Source organism: Schistocerca gregaria, chromosome 8, assembly GCF_023897955.1.
Source record: "Schistocerca gregaria isolate iqSchGreg1 chromosome 8, iqSchGreg1.2, whole genome shotgun sequence".
Taxonomy (NCBI): Eukaryota; Metazoa; Arthropoda; class Insecta; order Orthoptera; family Acrididae; genus Schistocerca; species Schistocerca gregaria.
The window spans coordinates 292,804,469-292,810,525 of record NC_064927.1 but is presented as its reverse complement, the minus strand read 5'-3'; positions in this window follow the sequence as shown (position 1 = coordinate 292,810,525).

Below are 6,057 nucleotides of genomic sequence, written 5' to 3'. Positions count from 1 at the left end.
GTACCGAGTTCCGCAGTCAACCCCTTCGCCGCCCGACACCGAGCCACTCTTTCAGGATTATTGTGCAGTTCGGCCCCCGTTGCAAAGGAAAGGTGGTTGAAAATAAAAGTACATAGTTGGTAAAAGTGGACTGTATTTAGTACTTCATTGTGAGACACAGTGAAAACTGCATCTGAGTAATTTGATGACTACATGTAGTAGGGCAAACAGAGTTCTGAGTTATTTTGGTTGTGTGGCTTGCCCAGTTCCTCCTCAGCTATCTTGAAATTGGTGGGAAAAAGACTCAGTCTGTGCTTGAGAGGAGGGATCTCATGATATGGAATTGGGACGAATGTCATTTACATAGCAAAGAATATAACATTTGTTTATAAATTTCAATTTTCATGGATTGGATCAACCCATATCACAAATACATATTTGGACTACGTAATTACACTGCTGCGGCTTTGAGGTGTTTTCTTGTTGGAAAATTTTGGTGTGTGTGCTCACCTTGATATGCAGCGATTGACTGAGCTAGTACACAGCGGCGCCACCAGGGAACATCACACCACCCCCTTCCCTCCCCTCTCCTTCACCACTCCCCCTTCTACCATCTGGAAATAGGTTGGAGAAAGACCCATTCTGTGCTGGAGAGGAAGGATCGCCTGACATGAAACTGAAATCAATGTAAATTGACATAATAACCCACAACCTTCCGCTGCCCCACCTGGAAAACCTGTGCCACTTTTCACACAAAAAAAGTGGGAAACAGCTCAGTTGTGGTACCTCCACATTTGTGACATTACTTCACATCGTACTGGTGGATACTGGTGCAGTTACATCAAAATCATTACTGCATCAATCCCACAACCCATTGGTTCCCCAGAAATGCTGGTGCACTTTTGATTGATTGCTTGCATTTTTTGGCAAGAAATATCTCATCAAATTGATTGACTGTATTTAACATTGAAATTTGTGGGAATAACCCTCATCATATATCTGTGGACTTGTATGCACTGGTATGAGGTTACACAAGCACCCTCCTCCTCACGTAAAAAAAACCTTCGAACTGCATCTTCACACCAACCACAAAGCAGACATGCTGGGAATTGCAACCATGCTGACCACCTCATGTATGCACCACCCATATGATGGAATGTTATAGATATCAAATTGATTGATTAATTAATTATACTGAACATGAAAGTCGCTCTTTATGGTGAATAATTTTTCATTCAATCCCATTACACTCGCCATGTCGCTCAAATGAGAATCCCTTGATGGAAGACAAATGTTCTTTTCAAGGAACACTGTTGATAAAATTTAGAGAACCGATGTTTGAAGCTGGCAGCAGAAGGTTCCTACTGCTGCCAACATACATTTCATGTAAGGATCATGAAGATAAGATACAATAAATTAGCCCTCATATGGAAGTATGGAGACAGTCTTTTTCCCTCTTTCTATTTGTGAGTGGAATAGGAAAGGAAATGACTCGCAGTGATACAGGATACCTTCTGCCACATACCTTACAATGGCTTGCGAAGAAAGCACATTACGTAAATGTGAATTTAGTGTACGTATTAAGATGTCACTTCGTCCATTGATAGATCACGGTTAGTATGCCCCATCAATTGTTAACCGCATTGGTGGAGAAAGATGTTCTTTTTTATTTATCAAGACAATAAATGATAGAACTCCTGCTGCTAATTGTCTCTCAGTAAAAATATTTCTATTAGCCCCTAACTTTCTCAGTGGAATCACCTTGTGAGACGTATGTTCTCTAAAGGCGACACCGTCTTCATTTAAAGTCGTGATCCAGAGTGACGAGCTATCGCATCTCATAGTGTACTGTTTTTGAAGAGACCAAGATCATTGATTCCCCATATTGGTCGTACTTATTGTATGCAGTTATATGATCACTGTTTTGATGTCCTCCAAATCTTTAGACACAGTGTCTTTCAGTTTCATAGCTTACAAAGCATAACCCCTTCTAGAGCATTCTGCAGGACTTAAATAAATAGAGCTCGGATAGTAGGCCCTATCATCAATTGGACCAGTGGAGGAAAGGAATGATGTTCATACACCCAGACGAGCATGTAGGTACCCTCAATCATCCACATTGTTGTATTTACCTCAACTTTACGTATTTCCCATCAATTTTCGTAATTTCCCCAAGTTTTCCGTAATTTACCCTGCTTAAGGTATGCAGTCAACTGAAATTCACTGTGAATTAGATTTCCTGATTCAACTGTTTATATATACACACGTATTGATGTGACTTGAACAGTGAGTCAAGTAAAACCGTCACTGAAATACCAGTATAACGAAGGTGCACAGTGGCTCACTATTAAACGGGTCAGGTTTTGCTGTTAACTTATCATAGCCTTGCCCCCACCTAGGGCAGCGAGCGAGCTATCCACCCAAGTCACACCATTTTCACACTGTCACGTGGATCATTGCTATCCCATTTCCTCTGTGGGCAATCAGGCCTAAAGTGTCCTTGAGTACCACAGACAAAATAACTGAGCTCTCTCCCCTCTTGAGACATCTACCATCCGTTTTCTCTGTGCACATCAGCTATTTTGCTTCATTCCTCTCGATCTTGATTAACATAATTACCTAAAGCCCTAGATCTTTTACCCCAACTCTTCTGAGTCTTGCGATATTGTGGGTGGTTAGACAACCACTGTGAAAGGTCCAATGGACTGATCTACTCTACAATGTGTAGTACTACCTCTAGATGGGTGAACGGTAGGCACAACGCCCTAGAACGGTTCTTACCCAATTCAAATATTCCCCAAAGGGCTCCCTACTATCGATCTTTCTTCCTACATCTTTGATGACCGGGGTGCTGGTGACAGCTTACAACAGCACAATTTAAATAAAATACTTTTTAATATATAATGTTTTTAACAAGAACTTAACTGTATAAAATAATTTCTCCTGGCCTCATACATATTCCTAACCACATACCGATAGTCCTGAAAATTTCGGCTTGTCAGTTTCTAGTAGTATCGACAATACTCGTAAAATTTAAAATGAAGACAGTGAGGCACATGTGACATATATTCATAAGCTGTCAGCTGTAAGAAAAAATCACAGAGCAGCTCATATCAGTTGCACTGCAGTAAAACTGTTAGTGATTTAGGTGAACAAAGGATGAATCATTTATCTATCACATGCGACCCCCGTTTGTCATAGCTACTAAAAAATTCAGCTTCTCAGGACTATCTTTATGGTGTTAGGAATCCGAATGGGGCTGGGAGAAATGGTTTTATACCTTTTAATCAGTTGAAAACGTGTTAAATTAACAACTTTTTATTTAAAAAACTATTCAACGTCCAGCCAAGTACGGGAACATATCTGTAGTAAACTGCTAGTCCATCTTTTTCGGAATTTAACATTTGATTTCTACTTATTTCTGTTTTGAATGAGTTTTCTGTTCGATGCATTTCATGCACGCCAATACTGTTAATAAGCAAGTGTAACTCGGGATCATTATCTGCATCCAAAATGTTATGTTCCTCATAATGCTTGATTTGTAATTAATTTTCTTAAACTAATGTGCAGAGTAACTCTATTCCTTCCTATAATAACTAAAGGTGACCTACTCATGACTCTACGGTGTACTGTAATCAACTAATCAATGGAGTTTTTCAAACTGAGAAAAAATCTCGTACTCACGCTACACGGTTTCTGCTACTCGAGTAGATGCTTCCTGAATGTAATAGACGCCTGACCTAAATTAGTGCAAAGCTAAAATTCTCCCTCTGTTGGGGAAATAGATCTGCACTCGATATCGTGACAGAATCGGTATTGCCGCTAGATTATGTCTACCTCCATGTTCTAAATGAGAGGAACACAATCTGTCCTTGGAACGACGCTACCTATCACGAACTGTGCTTTCACGGCACAAGTGATAGTTTTCCCAGTTCAGCCAGCCAAAGGAATCAATGCGTCTTCACTGCTGACATCAACCACGACAAAAAGCCGGCGACAAGCAGCACTATCAGTAGCTATGGGCGGATGCACTTACAGAGAGAGCCGGGCACATATCCGAGAACACATTTTGCTTCTTTCTTTCCTGTCAGCTATCTCCTTGTGGAGCTTCACCAGATGCGTAACATTGTAGCTCCACATAACATGCAACCTTCTATAAAGTATCTAATGTTCTAATATTTCTATTAGATGCATATTTTCTGTAGATAAAGAGAGAGAGAGAGAGAGAGAGAGAGAGAGAGAGAGAGAGAGAGAGAGAGAGAGAGAGAAATACAGTGAAAAGGGAACAAAAATGGATCAATTATACACTCACCTAAACATGCCTCTGAGCTCATAGAACATAGGTGACTATGAATAAGTAAATTTCGTGCTATCAGTAGCAGATAAAGTATAACTGAGTAACCAAAACTTTTCCTCTAATTGGGCCGTCTTATATCTATCATGTGGATGCAGAAACTGTATGTGGACGCTTACTGACTTTTAATTGTTATCACATTGGAGAGAGGTACAAAATTAGTTTCAAACAGGTATCTCTCTTTCTTAGCTAACAAATTATTCCACATCCATGATGGGACCTTCAGAAAACGATGAATCATCGAATGAATGAAGAAAATGCTTAAAGCGAGTGTTGACTTGGTTTCTTTGCAATGAATAGGACCTTTTCTCTGCTCCCCCCCCCCCCTCCCCCCTTTAAGGTATTTTCGTTTTCATTATGAATGAATAAACAATACTGATTTATGGATTGCACTGATGGTCCAATGACCAAGTTTCATTATTACGTATATTTCTCATGCTTACTTAGTATGCAGACCAAGGAGGACAGTGAAAGAGTGGAGAACCTTTCAACATCCGAGAGATACCAAGAGCAATGAAATGAAATGATCGTATGGCACTGTTGGCCGGGAGGCCCATCCAGGGAACTTTGGCTGCCGTGTTGCGAGTCTTATTGCATGTGACGCGACGTTGGGTGACTTGCACGTCGATGATGATGAGATGATAATGAGGACAACACCAATCCAAGGGCGGAGAATATCTCCAACCCGGTTCGCTGTATTGTTCGGACGGATGCCCAATGACACTTGTTCAAGTTCCTCGTTGACCCATTCACTCAGTTTTTTTATTACAGGGGGCAGCTAACCCTCGGCTAAGCAGGCGGACACAAAGAGCAATGTTTGCCCATTAATGAGCTATATAAAAAACTACATTCTCTGTAGCTTCCTAAACGTGTGAACTACGATTTATTAACCTACGCATTTTGCCACTTACATTCTAGAGACAATGAAATTTAGACACTGGCCTGCTGAAACACACAAAAGAAAGTAATATCATAAACGTGAGGACCTTAAAGAAAAGGCAAAAGAGACTTGCCCAAAGACTGGAAAGTTGCACAGGTCACACCAATATTCAAGCAAGGTAGTAGGAGTAATCAACTAAATTACAGGCCCATATCGGTAACGTCGATATGCAGCAGGATTTTAGAACGTAATGAATTACCTCGAAGAAAAGGGCCTACTGAGACACAGTCAACATAGGTTTAGAAAACATCGTTCCTGTGAAACACAACTAGCCCTTAATTCACATGAAGTGCTGAGTGCTATTGACAAGGGATTTGAGATCGATTCCGTATTTCTGGATTTCCAGAAGGCTTTTGACACTGTACCACACAAGCGGGTCGTAGTGAAATTGCGTGCTTATGGAATATCGTCTCAGTTATGTGACTGGATCTGTGATTTTCTGTTAGAGAAGTCACAGTTCGTTGTAATTGACGGAAAGTCATCGAGTAAAACAGAAGTGATTTCTGGCGTTCCCCAAGGTAGTGTTATAGGCCCTTTGCTGTTCCTTATCTATACAGGGTGTTACAGAAAGGTACGGCTAAACTTTCAGGAAACATTCCTCACACACAAAGAAAGAAGATATGTTATGTGGACATGTGTCCGAAAACGCTTACTTTCCATGTTAGAGCTCATTTTATTACTTCTCTTCAAATCACATTAATCATGGAATGGAAACACACAGCAACAGAACAGCGTGACGTCAAACTCTTTGTTACAGGAAATGTTCAAAATGCCCGCCGTTAGC